Source organism: Rhinoderma darwinii, chromosome 1, assembly GCF_050947455.1.
Source record: "Rhinoderma darwinii isolate aRhiDar2 chromosome 1, aRhiDar2.hap1, whole genome shotgun sequence".
NCBI lineage: Eukaryota > Metazoa > Chordata > Amphibia > Anura > Rhinodermatidae > Rhinoderma > Rhinoderma darwinii.
Window position 1 is genome coordinate 20,200,167 of NC_134687.1, and position 20,441 is coordinate 20,220,607.

Genomic DNA, 20,441 nt, shown 5'->3' on the forward strand with positions numbered 1-20,441 from the left:
ATTTCTGCTTTTGTGCAGGCCAGTCACTATGATGGACATTCTGACAGGGTATCCAAAGAAACCCAGGGGGCACCATAACAAGTGTATAACAGAAATATCTAAACACAGGAGCATTTATTTTAAATTATTACAATTGAGAAATTGTTGTGTTTTGTGTGATCTAACAGAGAACTGTCATTTTTAATTTATGGGGTGAACCCTTTAAGATGGTATTAAGTGAATCCCTGGATGTAGGGTTGTACTACATTTATTTAGCTATAAAGGTGTCCTAATGCCAGCAGATCCTTCCGGTTTTGCGTAATAAGTCATAATTTATATGTTCCAGCTGCCTCCGGGCACCGGATGTTATTGCATTGTTCAATGTCAATGTTGGAGGCAGATGGTTCCGTACACTGCATAGAGGTTGTGCTGCAGAACTGCTAATATGCTCTAATTCACTTGAATAAGAGCAGAGCTGCAGTACTGCAGCTTGGCCACTATACTGTGACCGGAGCCATCTTCTTCTGGCACAGACATCCGGTGCCTGGAAGCAGATGGAGCAGCTGGCCGATGCAGTGTCCAGGTGTCGAACCCTCACCAATCATATACTGATGACCTATCCTGTGGGTAGGTCATCAGTATGAATAACTGGTTCGTGCCCGGACAATCCCTGATTTTTCTTTTTGAAAGTAAAAAATAAAAAAATACAATGGCCCATTGTTTGGGGTCCCAATTGTTGTAAAAACCAAGACCATAGTTTTAACTCACTATCTGCCCTGTAATCTTCTATTTCATCCTTTATCTGCCCATCACCTATTTTACATATTTTATTTTCAGACTATCACATATTCTTTAGAAAGCAAAAATATAACAGCAAGTGGCAAATGAGCAGACAAAACTTCTAAAGACAAAACTTGGTTCTCTTGTATATGAATAAACAATATCTCCCATATAAAGGTCTTTAAGGCAATAACAAATATCAAAACAGTCAGTACTTTACATTTACTTATCTGAACAAAAAAATACTGAAGGAAAAACATAGATTAGAGATTAGAGCCCTACACAATCAATACAAACATTGGTAAGGGCCAGGGATACAAGGAGCCAACAAGAAAAATGCAAAAATGACATCTCACTCTTATTCTGATGATATTTAACCGGCAGGTATTGGCTTTATTTTTACATAGAAGCTAAAATGTCTGCCAACTGCTGTTTTTGACTTTTGTGAACTCTTGCATGTTGACTTGGTACGTAACTATGTGCACTTAATGAGAACTGAATTGAATTGGTTACAATCCTGGATCTCTGCCCTGATATTCAAGAGAAAAGATACAGAAGAATCCACAGTGGCTTTTTCAGTTAATAATATAAAAAGACAACTTGAAGTACGATAAAGATTTTCAAAAAGATAAAACAAAAAGAAAAAAAAAAACACATCCACACAAGTACAAGTAGTCACAAATTATTCTTCCTTGCCTTCTGGACAGAGGTTGTGCTAGTTTTATGCTTTTAACTTATCACAATTGTAAAATCATTTTATGTGACAGGTGTCGGGATAAATGATTAAGAAAAAACCTTTGCCTGTGTTAAACTGAGGAATAAATCATATCCGAAAAAGCCATTGTAGAACAGAATACTAAAATAAAGGATTATAATTGGTGGTTTCATAAAATATTTTCATTATGTTTAGATCTTTCTTTGTGTTTTATAGTTCCTGACTGTAGTCACCTGCTTTGTTGGTGTATTTTTACATTTACTGATTTAGTCCAAGGCAGTGGGGGTCAACCGGACAAATAGTTGGGTCCTCAACTGGAGGCATGAGCAAATGTATGCACACATATAATTTATTTTACAGATCTATTTTTCTGGTGTGTGTTTTATATATATATATATATATATATATATATATATATATATATATATATATATATACTCGTTCTTCTCAATAATTAGAATATCATCAAAAAGTTAATTTATTTCAGTCATTCAATTCAAGACGTGAAACTCATATATTATATAGATTCATTGCACACAGAGTGATCTATTTCCAGCATATTTTTCTTTTAACATTGATGATTACGGTAACATTAAATGAAAACCCAAAATTGTGTGTCTCAGAAAATTAGAATATTATATAAGCCCAATTTTAAATATTTTTGAATACCGAAATATTGGCCTACTGAAAAGTATGTACAGTATCTGCCCTCAATACTTGGTCGCGGCTCCTTTTGCATGAATTACTGTATCAATGCAGCGTGGCATGGAGGCTATCAGCCTGTGGCCCTGCTGAGGTGTTATCAAAGCGGCGTGGAATGGAGGCTATCAGTCTGTGGCACTGCTGAACTGCTGAGGTGTTAGCAATGCAGCGTGGCATGGAGGCTATCAGCCTGTGGCACTGCTGATGTGCTATCAAAGCGGCATGGCATGGAGGCTATCAGCCTGTGGCACTGCTGAGGTGTTAGCAATGCGGCGTGGCATGGGGCGATCAGCCTGTGGCACTGCTGAGGTGTTATCAATGCAGTGCGGCATGGAGGCAATCAGCCTGTGGCACTGCTGAGGTGTTATCAAAGCGGCATGGAATGGAGGCTATCAGTCTGTGGCACTGCTGAACTGCTGAGGTGTTAGCAATGCAGCGTGGCATGGAGGCTATCAGCCTGTGGCACTGCTGATGTGCTATCAAAGCGGCATGGCATTGAGGCTATCAGCCTGTGGCACTGCTGAGGTGTTAGCAATGTGGCGTGGCATGGGGCGATCAGCCTGTGGCACTGCTGAGGTGTTATCAATGCAGTGCGGCATGGAGGCAATCAGCCTGTGGCACTGCTGAGGTGTTATCAATGTGGCGTGGCATGGAGGCGATCAGCCTGTGGCACTGCTGAGGTGTTATCAATTCGGCGTGGCATGGAGGCGATCAGCCTGTGGTACTGCTGAGGTGTTATCAATGCGGCGTGGCATGGGGGCGATCAGCCTGTGGCACTGCTGAGGTGTTATGGAAGCCCAGGTTGCTTGGATAGCGGCCTTCAACTCGTCTGCATTGTTGGGTCTGGTGTCTCTCATCGTCCTCCTGACAATGCCCCATAGATTCTCTATGGGGTTTAGGTCAGACGATTTTTCTGGCCAATCAAGCGCAGTGATACTGTGGTTATTACACCAGGTATTGGTACTTTTGCAGTGTGGGCAGGTGCCAAGTCCTGCTGGAAAATGAAATCAGCATCTCCATAAAGCTTGTCAGCAGAGGGACGCATGAAGTGCTGGAAAATGTCCTGCTAGACGCTGTGCTGACTCTGGACTTGATATAACATAGTGGACCAACACCAGCAGATGACATGGCCCCCCAAACCATCACTGACTGTGGAAACTTCACACTGGACCGCAAGACACTTGGATTGATGCCTCTCCACTCTTCCTCCAGACTCTGGGACCGAGATTTCCAAATAACTGCAAACTTTACTTTCATCTGAAAACAGGACTTTGGACCACTGAGCAACAGTGTTGGTCCACTGTTTTATAGCAAGTTCATAGTCCATACAGCAGACCATAGGTTCTATAGGAGGGCTGTCCAAAGAACAAAGCCACAAGAGGATTTAATTGTATCTGCACCCTTTGGACGTGGATACAATTGGCAACACTGGTAAGACAAGGGAACCATTTGTTTCCTTACTCGCCAGTCTGTGCTTTTTGTGATGCAGGCAGCATGAAGACGTTGTTGCACCGCCTGCGTCGCTCTGCTAGATGAGGCCTCGTCAGAAGACACCAGGTCTGCATTGCTCGAGGACAGGACAGCACGAAAACAGGGACAGGTAAGTGTGGCACTAACTACAGGGGACTGTGTGGTGCTATCTACAGGGGACTGTGTGGCGCTATCTACGGGGGGGGGGCTCAAGTTTGGGGAACAATCCAGGGCCTATGGTCTACTTAATCCACCACTGATATACATACAAGTTTTGAAGATGGGAATGATACCACAGTGCCCCCTATAATAGAGGAGAAACCAGGGGACCTCTTCTGTTCCGTATGGTAGGGCAGAGCACACTGTGTACAGAAGCAATCATGCCTGATCCAGCTGCACCATATTAATTTGCCTTCCACTAGGGGGCGACAAAAGTAGCATAAATGTACTGTACTAATATCCAAAACCTTATACCTCAGATGTAATATTTTTACTGCATCTCACTTTATTCCCACTGGCATTCATCTAGTTAAATAAGTAACTAGAAATTGTTTATTGATTGGTGGCCTGGATGAAATTCTCAAGCCATAAAAACCCGAAGATGACATATTGACCTTCAGAACAATCTCATGTTAATGCTACATCAATAATCAATATTAGCTACATGTTCTATGAATTGTCCACATATCATGCTCCATGGATTTATGGACCTTTGTGGATCTCAGGACAATTGTGAGACCAAGTCATTAACAAGTGGAACTGACATACGTGACAAATTATCCAATCAAAATATGGAAATAGGTTAGAATTTTGATACCATATTAACCAAGCTTGCTTTAACCCCTTAAGGGCATAGTCTATTTTGGGGGTTGACGACACAGCGTTTTGTTTTTGTTCTTTTTCATCTATGCCTTACAAGAGCTATCGCTTTTTTATTTTCCCCTCAACAACTTTTATTTTTTACTCATATTTTGGCACATCGTTGCATCATACATTTACGTCACGGTGCGGAAAGTACTTCCCATCTTTACTGTAAATGTACAGTGAGGAGCAGAAAGGGATTAAAGGGAAGCCACTTTGCAAAAAAATTTGATTAAAATTCTTCTACTGTTTTGTGTCTACAGCTCCCATGCAGACCTATGTGTCTACATGATTAGAAAATACGTACAAACTGGTTTTACGCAGCCATAATGTGGGTGGATTTTAGCATCTGTATTATGGCCACAACAGCTGGACCTCCCGCGGTTTGACCAAATAAAACTTAGAACACTTGGGGGCTAGGGCAATAAAACGGATGCTAAAAATGCGCCAGTCTAAAAGGGGCCTTAGCAAGAAGTAGGGAATAGATGGAAGAAGTATGACTGTAGGATCAGACTACAAAAGGGACATATCCCTGATCTACAATGGAAAGGGTTATAGGTTGGATTTGGAGTACTGCAAATGAATACAAAATAAATATAGGACGTGGCAGTTATGATTTTTTTGTGAAGTTTAAAATTAATTAGTGATTCGTTTTTTGTGGTCTGAGGGTGCGTCTGGTGCCGATATTTATCGAAGACTTTGTGCACAGTATGGAGAAAGTGTTTTGTCACGAAGAAAAGTGTATGAATGGATAGAGAAGTTCAAGGAAGATCGCACAAGTGTCAGCCATGAAGAAGGAGCTGGATGCCCGTCCATGTCCAGGATGACAACATTGAGCGTGCACGTGAACTGATTCTATTAGACAGTCCATCGGACTATCACCTGTTTGGTCCCCTGAAAGAAGCCATAAGAGGACGAAGATTCACGTCTGATGAAGAGGTAAAGACAGTGGTGCATTTGTGGCTTGCAGCTCAGCCTAAAACATTTTTGGGATCACGAAAGCTTGTTGACAGACGGACAAAGTGTATTGAAAAGTCGGGAGATTATGTCGAAAAATTATGTCTTTGTCTTTTCTGAAAGTTGACTAAAATAAATTCTACAGCCAGAGTGCGGACTCATCCTCGTAAATCCCTGCATAAAGTCTAGGTATTGCAGTCGTATTATAAAAGCCCAAATGCAATATCACCGATACTCCTTTCTTTGTTCCTCGATGGGGCCCATGTTATACAATAGAGCTTCCACGGGAGTGGGGACGACGCCTAATTTCTTGTATATTATGTTTACAATTCATCGTACAAGCTATATTTTACCTTTTACTATATTAAAATCATTCGATCTATAGAGATGAGACTATTGTTTGAATTAGCTTTTTTTTTTATAAAGACCAAACTCATTGAAATGCCCCTTGTCCGCTTCCTGAATAATAAGTATTTTAATTGGATTCTGAGTTAATTACAAAAGGAAAGTGCACATTTCACTGAGGTTTAATGAAGCACAGGTAAAGAATAATTAGTAAGAGAATTCTGAATCCGTCTTTTGTACATTTTTTTTGCATGTGTTAGTGAAGGTCAAATAAGGGTAAAACTAGGTTAAAAAAAGATAGGTAATACTTTATAAGCCTACATTTTTAGAATACAGGTAGAATATTCTTTACAAATAAAGTTACTCTTCATTTGAGTATAGATAGAACAAAGTACAAAATCTATCTATCTATCTATCTATCTATCTATCTATCTATCTATCTATCTATCTATCTATCTATCTATCTATCTATCTATCTATCTCATATCTATCTATCTATCTATCTATCTATCTATCTATCTATCTATCTATCTATCTATCTATCTATCTATCTATCTCATATCTATCTATCTATCTATCTATCTATCTATCTATCTATCTATCTATCTATCTATCTATCTATCTATCTATCTATCTATCTATCTATCTATCTATCTATCTATCTATCTATCTATCTATCTATCTCATATCTATCTATCTATCTATCTATCTATCTATCTATCTATCTATCTATCTATCTATCTATCTATCTATCTATCTATCTATCTATCTATCTATCTATCTATCTATCTATCTATCTATCTATCATCTATCTACACTCCTTCCTTATCATTGAAATTGCAACACCAAGAAGGGCAAGCCGTAAGGTTATGCAAATCAAAGAAGTATCAGGTGCCGCTAAGTTCTGCAAATGGTCAAATTTTCAAGCACCTATCTCCAATCTGTGGCATGTGGGGGGCATAAAAGCCAGATTGAAAGCAAAGTTTTTTTTAACCGCATGAAACCTAAAAAATCAGATCAAGTGGTGTGGGATGATTGTGCGATGTCTCCTGATCGTCGACGTACCAGCTGTCACACTTGTCGCAAGCTGAGAAGGACAGAATCCTTTAACTGAGACCTCGGTTTATCACTCAGGCAGATCGCTACGCGCCTAGGCCGAGGTGTCAGCACTGTTCAACGTTGCGTGTCCCAGAGTTTGGTGGAGCAACAACGAACGGGAATGACAGCAAGAAGTGTGCGGAGGCGAACCTCTGCATGGATGGATCATCTGAATGGAAAAATGGCACGTAGCGATCCATTCTGTACTGACAGTGAAATTCGACGTCACATCCCAAGCCAAGACACGCAGGACCTGCTGACACTGATACCATCAGGTCTGTGGGACTGATGGCTTGAGGTCATAGTGAACGATACAGCTGCTCTGTATAGAGAATACAAAGCAGCTGTATCTCAAAATGTAAAAAACACATTTTTAATAAAAACTATTCATATAGTTGAACTAATCACACTGAGTAACCTTTTTATTAAAAAAAATAAAAATAAATGCCTTTCAAAGGTTTGCATAGCCTTTAAGACTGAAAACCACTTTAAGAGCGCACCATGTGGTTTGGCATTATAACTAAAACTTGTTAAAGAGAAGCCGTATTAAAATAAAACTACACCTACCGTAGCAAGAAATTAAATTTGAAAGTAAACACATCTATTAGAGACTTTCTGGGAATAACAGAGTTGCAGTGATCTGGTAGAATAAAACGAGGTTCCATGTTTGGCTTGGGACTGTTTGGGGATGGAGCAGTAGAGGAAAGTTCCTGTATGTTCTAGGAAATTCCCCACTGTTTTGTGTATTGAGTGACTCTGAGGATAATGATATTTTCTTTACATATTATTTTCCATATTGTCTTGTTGTTTATACTTAACAGCAATCTTTGCTTCGATATGTTTTTCTGCGCTTGCTTCCATTCTATAGCATTCTAAAACTTCACTAACCTCGTCTTGAGGTTAGTGAAGTTTTCTATTTACACAGTATAATATAGGTCATAAGTTGATGTGGTAAATGGCTTCTGATACTCTGACTTGGATATATCACCTTAAAGCACATAACTATATATTGTGATGATTGGTTCATGTATCATTGTTATACCACATGTATATATATTGTGCTCGGAGCTATGCTGTACAAATGTGTCCTTCCCTGCCTTAACTTATAGGGTATCTCAACATATCTTGAGATGTGTGGCACGAGATGACCAACTTTAGAAAAATAACATTATTTTGCGATACTCTGTCACGAGATGTCTATGCATTATGAGTCTATGTGTGGCCACCCAGTGGTTGTGGTTTTTATTACAGCCTGTCAAGGGTTTTGCCAGCATGTTGCGATTGTATTGAATTGGTTTAATAAGAAATTGGAGTCATGAACCAAATCCAAGCAATGGTAAGGGTGGACACATCTGGCAGATGATACCAATGTAGCAGTGGGCATTGATAGACACAACACATAGCTCTACTTCTGTTTGTATATTGACCTTTATCCTTCCATGAAATTAAGTATCATTTGTTTTCCTTAAATACAAATATTTTTCTATTGTAATTGTATGTGCGGCGTTTAAGGCCCCTTGAACATAGAAGAGAAAATCTGCAGGTTTTTTTGTGCGGATTTGCGTACAGAAAATCTGTAGCGGATTATAGTACCAGCCATGTGAATGAGATTTAAACGTTCTGCTGAACATTTTTCTCACGGAAATCAAAGCCTGCTGCCAATTTTTTTTAATCCGCAGCATAATTATTCTGTCACGGATGTTTACAGCGGATTTCACCCTTTTCAATGTAGAAGGGGTGAAATCCGTTTACTCAATATATGTTGTGGTTAAACTTGACCGGAACAGGTAAGAATTTGATGTTGGGTGAAAATTGTACCACTTAACTTCACGCTTTTATTCCATACTTACAGGATAATAAGCATAAAATACATATCACGATCAAAAAGCATGCGGCACGCCAAACTCTCTAGCCCAACCCTAGGTTTCGCCATTCCAGCTTCCTCTGGGGCAGCAAAATCCTCACATAACACATGCTTATTTTGCTGTTGAGTGACTGTGGATTTGCTGCGCATTTGCTGCAGAAAAATTTACAAAAATTTTGCCATATGTATAAGTATCCTAATTCCTGAAATTCCTGTAGCCTGTCTAGTTAGGGTATGTTCACACGCAGTGACCAGAAACGTCTGAAAATACGGAGCTGTTTTCAGGTGAAAACAGCTCCTGATTTTCAGAAGTTTTTTTAACAACTCGCGTTTTTCGCTGTGTTTTTTACGGCCGTTTTTGGAGCTTTTTTTTCAATATAGTCAATGAAAAACGCCTCCAAAAACATCCCAAGAAGTGTCCTGCACTTCTTTTGATGAGCCGTCATTTTACGCGCCGTATTTTGACAGCGATACATAAAATAAAGGCTTGTGGGAACAGAACATCGTAATTACCATTGAAAGCAATGGGCAGATGTTTGTAGGCGTATTAGGGGCGTTTTTTCAGGCGTAATTCGAGGCGTAAAATGCCCGAATTACGTCTGAAGCCACTGCGTGTGATCATACCCTTACAGTCCCTGTTACAGTCCCTGTTACATTAGACAAGTCTAATCAAATGTAGGAAAGGGAATACAAAACCGATACATCCGAAGAGATGTCAAAAATTTTGATTCTGCACTAAAATACAAAATAATCCTAAAGTATTAAAACGCAATGGCCCACATTTACTAATCTCATAGCAGTATAAGAAAAGGAAAAAGTTAGACAGATTTGCTCCAAATTCATTAAAAGGCGCACACCTCTTAGTAACTTTGGCACATTTTGAACTGTCTGAAAGTCACGGAGATAAAAGTAGCACATTTTAAAGCAAATTTTTCTCAATTTATCGTTTTCAATGCTAAAACCTGTCAGAAACGAATAAATATGGGCCAATGCGATAAACTCAACATCTGCAAACAGATACTCCAAAGTTTAATAATTCTCAGGAAGATTACAAAGAACATGATCAACGTGTAGACTTGAGTTGCCTTTGGTTATCTATATATTGCATGTAAGGAGCATCTCTTAAAGGTTTGCATTAATCTATTCTTTTCTCTGCATGATTAATACCTTCATGTTTGCATAAAATTAGAACAAATCAAAGACAAAGAACATGAGCCCCAAATGGCTAATTTAAATATAATTTCTACTAGAAAAATTACCATAAATCATTATAATGATTCCAATTTGAAGTCAATGACAAAGCTATTAAGATTGTAAGGTTATTATCATCTTTTTATAACCTTCCCTCCACCTAGTGTTGGACAGGTCTGATAGATTTTTTTTTGCTTTCTACTACAAAAAAGCATGATAAAGAGGAGTTTTCAGATAATCCAATGCAGGATAAATTAAAACACCATATTAGATTTAGAAACATAGCCTGAAAATGAAACATCTATTTATAAAACTAAAGACAATAGTTAATTTATGGGGAACTATATTAAGCGCTAAACCTATCCCAATAAACATATACACATACAACGTCAATTTGAATATCTTAATCTATCTTTTTGGATTAATTCAGGTAATCACCCATACCCATAATGGCCCAAAAAGGGCACGTCCATTAACATTCTCAAAATTTGTCGGAATTCTGGCGTACATGCCTTTTGCCACTATTATGAACAGTTTTGACATGCTCAACGAGCGGTAGTGGCTTCTTGGAATAGGGGTGTGGCATGCTTATTTTTAAGGTTTTGAAATCTATATACACTTCTAATTTATACACACTTAATATTTATATATTGTTTTGTTAATACCCACAGTTTGTATAATAACCGATATCACAACCAAACTACATAAACTAGCGCAGAACGCTTTCAGGCATGCTTGAGAAAGGGGTGTACCCCCGAAACGTCGCACAGGTGCAGTGAGACGCCAATCCTCCACGTGTAGTCTCTGATATTCAGTCCATGAGAAGAATAACCGGAACAAAATTAATTTAACCGGAGCGCTTCACGGACTCTAGCACATATGGGTGATATATTCTTTTGTACACGCTATCTAATATGCTTTTTTGATACCGTGTTTAAAAAACGAGAAATATATATATACTTTTCCATCTTTTTGCAATGTTATCTTGAGACACTGAAAGCTTCTCTCATAGCACGATACACCCATAAGATAGGAAATTTAAGGTCTATACTCTATTGAATGTCAATAGGGTGTGCCATCAAAGCTGCAACCCCTCATTATTAGAGCGGGCTTTGGCTCCTGTTGGCTCCATCCATCTTTTTTTGAAAGTCACATGATTGGCCATTGACTATAATGGGTTGACATTGCAGCCTCTGAAAAAAAGCAAATCTGAAGACTAACTGAACTGAAAATGACTCTGTGCTGCCAGATCTATGGCAATTATACTGTAGATTCAAGAACCAGAAACATTAGGTGACATATTAAACATTAGTTTTAATAAAGCATCTTCATCTCCATGTGAAGAGTTATTTCAATAACTATAGATCCATTATTTTTTTTTCTTGCTAACTGTTTGGCTTCAAATGATTAAAAACATATAGTAAAACAATTAATTAGATGTTAAATTTATAAATAACAAGTACAGTTAGGATTAGATAACAGAGGGCTGCTGTTGGCTTTTTGGCATTGTTCTTGAAAGAAAACTTATCTACAGAAAATGTATTATTTAAATCAGGTTTTTCTTTATTGTAAGTAGATTAAGCAGTAATTTATATTTATTTATATTTAGTGGCTTAGGTGGCATTAGTGTTCGCAGTGTGCTGTCGCCATTTTCTTGTGTGCTGTATATATATATATTTATATATCGCTTTAAATCTTGTCACTAGAGCACACGTAATAGGCAGATACTTCTTGTTTTCTGCACTCACTTGTCAGGATTGCCCTCTAGACTGGGGCAGAGTTTACAGAGGGTGGCGGCATTAAAAAAAATAAAAAATATCTCCTTTGTACTGCTGGAAGCCTGAATAATGTAGAATTGTAATAACATACACTATACACACATATAAGGCTCTGTATGCAGCTCATCTTATAATTCCTGTTCCCTGAGGGAGGGGTTTATATTCTATGACTAGAGCCAAATCTAGCTTTTTCTACGCCTAAGAAGAAACTTTAAATAGTGCCCAATTAAATAAATAGCTTTTCTCTGCTGTATACAAACATTGTACCACAATTTGATACACATAACAAATATGCAGCTATGTCATACTCCTAATTACACCTCTATGTCATATACAAAATGGTACCGCCATTACATAAATAATGTTCTCATACATAGAAATAAATAGTGCTGTCCTATACATTACACATAAATAATGTTGCCATTCACAGAAATAAATAGTGCTGTCCTATACATTACACATAAATAATGCTGCCATACATAGAAATAAATAGTGCTGTCCTATACATTACACATAAATAATGTTGCCATTCATAGAAATAAATAGTGCTGTCCTATACATTACACATAAATAATGTTGCCATTCATAGAAATAAATAGTGCTGTCCTATACATTACACATAAATAATGCTGCCATACATAGAAATAAATAGTGCTGTCCTATACATTACACATAAATAATGTTGCCATTCATAGAAATAAATAGTGCTGTCCTATACATTACACATAAATAATGTTGCCATTCATAGAAATAAATAGTGCTGTCCTATACATTACACATAAATAATGTTGCTATTCATAGAAATAAATAGTGCTGTCCTATACATTACACATAAATAATGCTGCCATACATAGAAATAAATAGTGCTGTCCTATACATTACACATAAATAATGTTGCCATTCATAGAAATAAATAGTGCTGTCCTATACATTACACATAAATAATGTTGCCATACATAGAAATAAATAGTGCTGTCCTATACATTACACATAAATAATGTTGCCATTCATAGAAATAAATAGTGCTGTCCTATACATTACACATAAATAATGTTGCCATTCATAGAAATAAATAGTGCTGTCCTATACATTACACATAAATAATGTTGCCATTCATAGAAATAAATAGTGCTGTCCTATACATTACACATAAATAATGCTGCCATACATAGAAATAAATAGTGCTGTCCTATACATTACACATAAATAATGCTGCCATACATAGAAATAAATAGTGCTGTCCTATACATTACACATAAATAATGCTGCCATACATAGAAATAAATAGTGCTGTCCTATACATTACACATAAATAATGTTGCCATTCATAGAAATAAATAGTGCTGTCCTATACATTACACATAAATAATGTTGCCATTCATAGAAATAAATAGTGCTGTCCTATACATTACACATAAATAATGCTGCCATACATAGAAATAAATAGTGCTGTCCTATACATTACACATAAATAATGTTGCCATTCATAGAAATAAATAGTGCTGTCCTATACATTACACATAAATAATGCTGCCATACATAGAAATAAATAGTGCTGTCCTATACATTACACATAAATAATGTTGCCATACATAGAAATAAATAGTGCTGTCCTATACATTACACATAAATAATGTTGCCATTCATAGAAATAAATAGTGCTGTCCTATACATTACACATAAATAATGTTGCCATTCATAGAAATAAATAGTGCTGTCCTATACATTACACATAAATAATGTTGCCATACATAGAAATAAATAGTGCTGTCCTATACATTACACATACATAATGTTGCCATATAGTACCACTGAATAAAATAACTATACAATAAAAATTAATAATGCCACCATACAATGCATATACAAAATGAAAAAATATAATAATGCTTCCATAATGCACATACAATTAATGTAATTTTAAAAAACTACATTTCAATATTTCTGACATACAGTAAACATACATTTTATTGTCATAAGTCGCCAAATAGTACTATTTTATACTGAGCCCACTTAATACCATTTATACAATGCTAAAATGTTGCCATATTGTAACCAGTTAGATAAATAAAATATCAGTTCATCGTCAGAAGAGTAGGCTGTGTTCACACTACGTTTATGGGCTTTTGGTCAGCAAGAAAATGTATCTAAACAAATCTTGGGATGTACCCATAGGTTTTTATGGGCTAAACTTATGCCAACAGAGTTTTATTGTGGCACACATTATGTTTAAAGGCTTAATATCTGCATATTGTTTCTTGGTAGCACTAAAAAAAATAATCTAATACATTTTTTTCATACAGTTTAGCACACTTTTTAAAGGAAATAAACGAAAAAAAAAAAGTATTCAGCTGTATATCCCAGACTTGTTGCAAATAGAGTCTAATGCTCTGTACACACTGGGCTTGTTATATCTGTCATGGCTTCTGTAATAATGGAAGCAGTAACGGTTATAATGAGTCTGGAAAGAATGGTTCAATTAATGGTTCTAATTAATAACACAGCAATTAAATCCAGGAGACATTCCTATAAAAAGAGAGAAAAAAAATGAGTGTAGCCAGAAATGTGCGCTATCTGCATATTTTTGGATCTCTTTTCTTCCTGCTGCTGAGTGTTGTTAATGTTTTCTCTCCATGTTTTTATAATATAATTTTTTATTGCTGTTGACTTATATAACAAAATATTCCATACTACACATAAAAAAGAGAGAGAGAGAGAGATTGGAACCTCTTTTCGAATTAATTTAGAAACAAATTCTGCTACTCCACTCCATTATCTATGTTTTCTCTCCATGTTTACCGAGTGGGCCGTGTGATATAAGAGCTGTGCTGTACAGTGTCCATATCAGGATGTCCTCATCTGTCTGTGCTGTGTGTTCTGAGCCAATCAAAGGTCTTATATCATTTACTCTCCCTTCCCTCTTCTCTTTATGCTGATTTACTGAAACATTGGTGTGAAACTGCAGCTGCATTTCCCTCCTCTCCCCGCCTCCGATACTCCTATTTACTGTTTTACACTAGCCTGTTTTTTTTTTTAGTGGCTTAGGAGGTTTCAGTCTAGGAATAAGGAACTACTAGCCCCTATAAGGTGAGGATGATACCACTTTCCCCTTATTGAGATATAATACAAACTGTCATATATTCACAAGTACAACTGATTTATGCAGTAAGTATAAAAGGATAGGTTGGCTTCAAGATTTGATTTAGAGATCATATTGTAATGATGGTGAAGGTTTACCTGTTTCATTAATTGTCAACTAAAATGCAATAAATACTAATAGGAACACTCTGGGTACTTATTTTGCTTTGGCTTCTATTCACATAAATATTTAAATTAAAGAAGAACAATCAAAACATAATACCGATAAAAATGAATCTCATTCATATTCATTTGATTCTGAATATTCCATTAAGCAAAACAGCCACTTTTACCAATTTGTCTAATGCTTCATTTCATGTCAGCAATGCTCTATTGCCCCCCTGGCATTGCAGGGATTAATAATTATGCTAAATTAAATTTTCTTATCATTTCTCTTTCCACATTGCAGATTTAAAAATTAAGTCAACTAAAGTAAATCAATTGTGGCACAAAGACAAAAAAGACAAAAAATATGATTTTGAATGCATTTCACATTTATTGAGTAATTGAAAGACCATGCAAAAAGATGAAGCTCAAGTTGCAGTAAAATGTCACATTCAGAGTCAATCTGTTTTCTTCAATTACCAGATTATATTTCAAAGTGTATATAAGGCTAGAGCATGCTCTCAGAAGATATGTGTCTACTTTATATTATATTAAGAAACATTTACCTTATTTTCTTTAAATCACACTACATCTTGGCTGCAATGTCAGCAAGTACGCCAGGAAAATCTCTCAACCTATACACCGATGTGTCCATAGACCTTAAAGAGGTTTTATCATGTCCATCTACCCCTGTCCACATGCATACCGTACGGATCTCATTAAGAAAAGTCCCTCACGCAGGAATCCTTTCATGAGCCAGGTTGTAGAGCCACTCTGTAAAAGTCCACACATTACCTGGACGGCCATTCATTTGCCCCACTACTGCCGTGGAAATGTATAGCCACAGGAGCCTTCCCCGGGGATATCGCACCGGCTTGCATTTAAGAAAAGGTTGGTTTCATGAATAAAATACTTTAAAACCAAGCACATGTTAAAAGAGTGACTTTTTGGTATATGTTTTCCCAGGATTTGGGCAACTCCTTACCCTCATGGACGCACAGGAGCGCTAATTGTTTTTCCCAGTATTTTCATTCTTAACCCCTTCAGGACAGAGCCTGTTTTGGCCTTCAGGACACAGCTGATTTTTTTTCAAATATGACATGTGTTACTTTATGTGGTAATACCATCGGAATGCTTTTACCTATCCAAGCGATTCTGAGATTGTTTTCTCGTGACATGTTGTACTTTATGTTAGTGAAAAAATTTGGCCGATAATTTCGGTATTTATTTCTGAAACACCAAAATTTAGAAAACATTTGCAAAAATTATCATTTTTCTAAATTTTAACGTATCTGCTTGTAAAACAGATAGTAATACCACGCAAAATAGTTACTAGTTAACATCCCCCATATGTCTACTTTATGTTTGCATCATTTTTTGAACGTTTTTTTATTTTTCTAGGACGTTATAATAAGGCTTAGAACTTTAGCAGCAATTTCTCATATTTTAAAGAAAATTTCAAAAGGCTATTTTTTTCAGGGACCAGTTCAGTTCTGAAGTGGCTTTGAGGGCCTTATATATTAGAAAATGCCCAGAAGTCACCCTATTTTGAAAACTGAACCCCTCAAGGTATTCGAATCAGCATTCACAAAGTGTTTTAACCCTTTAGGCTGGGTTCACACGACCTATTTTCAGACGTAAACGAGGCGTATTATGCCTCGTTTTACGTCTGAAAATAGGGCTACAATACGTCGGCAAACATCTGCCCATTCATTTGAATGGGTTTGCCGACGTACTGTGCAGACGACCTGTTATTTACGCGTCGTCGGGACTTCTTTGGACGTTTTTGGAGCTGTTTTCTCATAGACTCCAATGAAAACAGCTCCAAAAACGGACGTAAAAAACGCCGCGAAAACGGCGCGAAAAACGGCGCGAAAAATGCGAGTTGGTCAAAAACGTCTGAAAAGCAGGGTCTGTTTTCCCTTGAAAACAGCTCTGGATTTTCAGACGTTTTTGGTCACTACGTGTGCACATACCCTTAGGCGTTTCACAGGAATTAAAGCAAAGTGGAGGTGAAATTTACAACTTTTTTTTTTTTTGCCGAAATTCATTTCTAATAAAAACAATTTTGTAACACAGAAGGTTTTACCCGAGAAATGCAACTCAATATTTTATTGCCCAGATTCTGCAGTTTTTTAGAAATATCCCACATGTGGCCCTAGTGTGCTAATGGACTGAAACGCAGGCCTCAGAAACAAAGGAGCACCTAGTGTATTTTGGGCCTACTTTTTTTTAGAATATATTTTAGGCCCCTTATCAAGTTTGAAGAGGTCTTGTGGTGCCAAAACAGTGGAAACACCCCCAAAAGTGACCCCATTTTGGAAACTACACCTCTCAAGGAATTTATCTAGGGGTATAGTTAGCATTTTGACCACACAAGTTTTTCGCTAAATATATTGGAATTAGTCTGTAAAAATGAAAATCTACTGTTTTTCTGAAAAAAACAGACATTTTTAATATTTACAAGGAATAACGAAGAAAATGCACCACAACATTTGTAAAGCAATGTCTCCCGATTACGGACATACCCCATATGTGGCAATAAACTGCTGATTGGACCCACAGCAGCGCTCAGAAGGGAAGGAGCACCATTTGGATTTTGGAGCACGGATTTTGCTGGATTGGTTTTCGGTGCCATGTCGCATTTGCAACGCCCTGGAGGGACCAAAACATTGTAAACCCCCCAAGTTACCCCATTTTGGAAACACCCCTCAAGAAATTTTTCTAGGGGTATAGTTCGCATTTAGACCCAACTGGTCTTTTGCAGAATTTATTAGAATTAGGACGCGAAAATGAATATCACAATTTGTTTCCACTAAAATGTTGAATTTTCTAATTTTCACAAGGAATAAAAGAGAAAAAACCAACCAATTTTTGTAAAGCAATTTATCCCAAGTACGGAAATACCCCACATCGGGTCATCCATTTTTTTCATTAGAAATTAATTAACCCTTTCAGGACTGTAGTTTCTATTGACACCATTTAAAGTGCCATAAAATGTACTGGGAAACCGGACAAAAATTATTTGCGGGCTGATATAGGACATTTTTTGGGGGGTTTTCGTTTTTACAACTGTCGCCGTGCGGTAAAAACGAAAACTTTACTTTATTCTGCGGCTCTATACAATTACGATGATACCAAATTTCTATATATTTTTTTATATTATACTACTTTTACAAAGAAAAATCTAATTGTTAAAATAAAAATAGTTTTGTTTCACCACATTCTGAGAGTCGTAACTTTTTTATTTTTTGGTTGATTGAGCGGTGGGAGGTCTTATTTTTTGCGGGACGAGGTGTAACTTTTATTGGTACCATTTTTTGGTACATAAAGAGTGATCCAAAAGTTGTGTTTCATTTTTTGTGAAAAAAAAACAGTGAATTTGGCGGTTTAAATTATTTACGTTTTTTTACGGTGTTCCAATAATGGTATATTATAATAGTACAGCCTTTTACGGATGTAGCGATAGCAATTTTGTTTATTTTTTTACATTACTTTAGAAGAAAAATGGGAAAAGGTTTTTTTTTAACTTTAAACTTTTTTCTTTCTCACTACTAACTTTAATTCTTCTACACATTTAATTAGTCCAATACTAATGTATTGCAGTATATTGTTATTTTTACAGGCTTCTGTAACCGCACGATCGCTGTTCCTGTCCGTTAGTCCTGGGTGTCAGCTGTAATACACAGCTGACACACGCAGCGTATGGAGCGGGCTCAGCACGTGAGCCCACTCCATACATCAACCCCCGCACCATGACGTGCTATTAAGTCATAGTGCGCAAAGAGGTTAATGCACAGCGGATGGTGTGAATATTGCAATTTTCCACTGGTATGCCATTTTAGTGCATAATATGTTGTGCCCAGTTTGTGCCACTGAAGACGAATACCTCATAAAACGTTAAGCGGGTTCTGCCGGGTATGGCGATGCCATATATGTGCGTGCAAACTGCTGTTTGGGCACACTGTAGGGCTCAGAAGGGAGGGAGCGCCAATTTGCTTTTGGAGTGCAGATTTTGCTTGGCAGTTGTTCTGTTTGGGGTTTTGCTGGTATTTCCTTTTATAATGTGGGGGCATGTGTAATCTGTGCGGAGTACATCAGGGCATATGTAATCTGGGCGGAGTACATCAGGGCATATGTAATCTGTGTGGAGTACATCAGGGCATATGTAATCTGTGCGGAGAACATCAGGGCATAATAAGAGGGTATAATAATGGGGTAAATAAATAATAATTCATAGATATGTGCCCGGTGTCGCACTGATAAATGGCGCCCGATCTTATCCGATTTTGGAACACTCTGCACATTTTGCATCGCCATATTCTGAGAGCCAGAACTTTTAATTTTTCACCACCGGAGCTGCGTGAGGGCTTATTCTCTGCGGGACAATCTGTACTTTTCATTGGTACCATTTTGGGGTACATGAGATTTTTTTTATCACTTTTTATTAAATTTTTTTGCAAGCCGGGTGACCAAAAACAAGCAATTCTAACAATGTTTGTTAGTTTATTTTTTGCAGCGTTCACCGTGCGCTATAAATGAGAGTTTTACTTTATTTTGCGGGTCGGTACAATTACGGCGATACCATATGTATATTGTTTTTTTTATGTTTTGCAGCGTTTGCGCAATAAAATCACTTTTTTATAAAATTATTTATTTTCTGTGTCCCCATATTCTGAGAGCCGTAACTTTTTATTTTTTTAGTCAAAAAAGCTGCTTAAGGGCTTGTTTTTTGCGAGACGGGTTGTAGTTCACTTTTTATTCTCTATTTTGGTAGGGGTTGTGACCAAAAAATAGCGATTCTGGTGTAGTTTTTTATAGATTTTTTTTGGGGTGTTCATTGTACGGGAAAAATAACATTATAGTTTTATAGTTGGGTTCGTTACGAACGGGGTGATACCAGATATGTGTACTTTTTTTAATGTGTTAATTTTTTTCCTATAATGAAAAAAAAAGGCATTTTTTGTTTATATAACTTATAACTTTTATTTTTACACTTTTTTAAAAACATTTTAATTAATTTTTTTACTTTTTTTACTTGTCCCACTAGGGGACATTTAGACTTGCAGCTTTGATCGCTGCTGGAATACATTACACTACACACGTAGTGTAATGTGTTCTAACTGTCATTGTGACGTGACAGTCATTCTGACAGGAAGCTTCAGGGGACCGGCCGGAGGCTGCTCCTCTGAGGCTTCCGTACACGGCAACCCGGAGGTCATTGTCTGGCCTCCGATTGCCACGACAAGCATCGGCAGACCCCACAATCACTTTGTGGGGGCTGCCGATGTGCTTCAAACCCCTTAAATGCGGCGAACGCAATCTGTCGCCGCATTCATGGGGTTAATTGCCGAAATTAGCGTGATGGTCCGCTGACCGGCAAGACTGGAGTGTCAGCTGCAGGGGACAGCTGAATTTCCGGTTCCCGGACACTGTCCGTTAAGACAGTGTGCGCCGG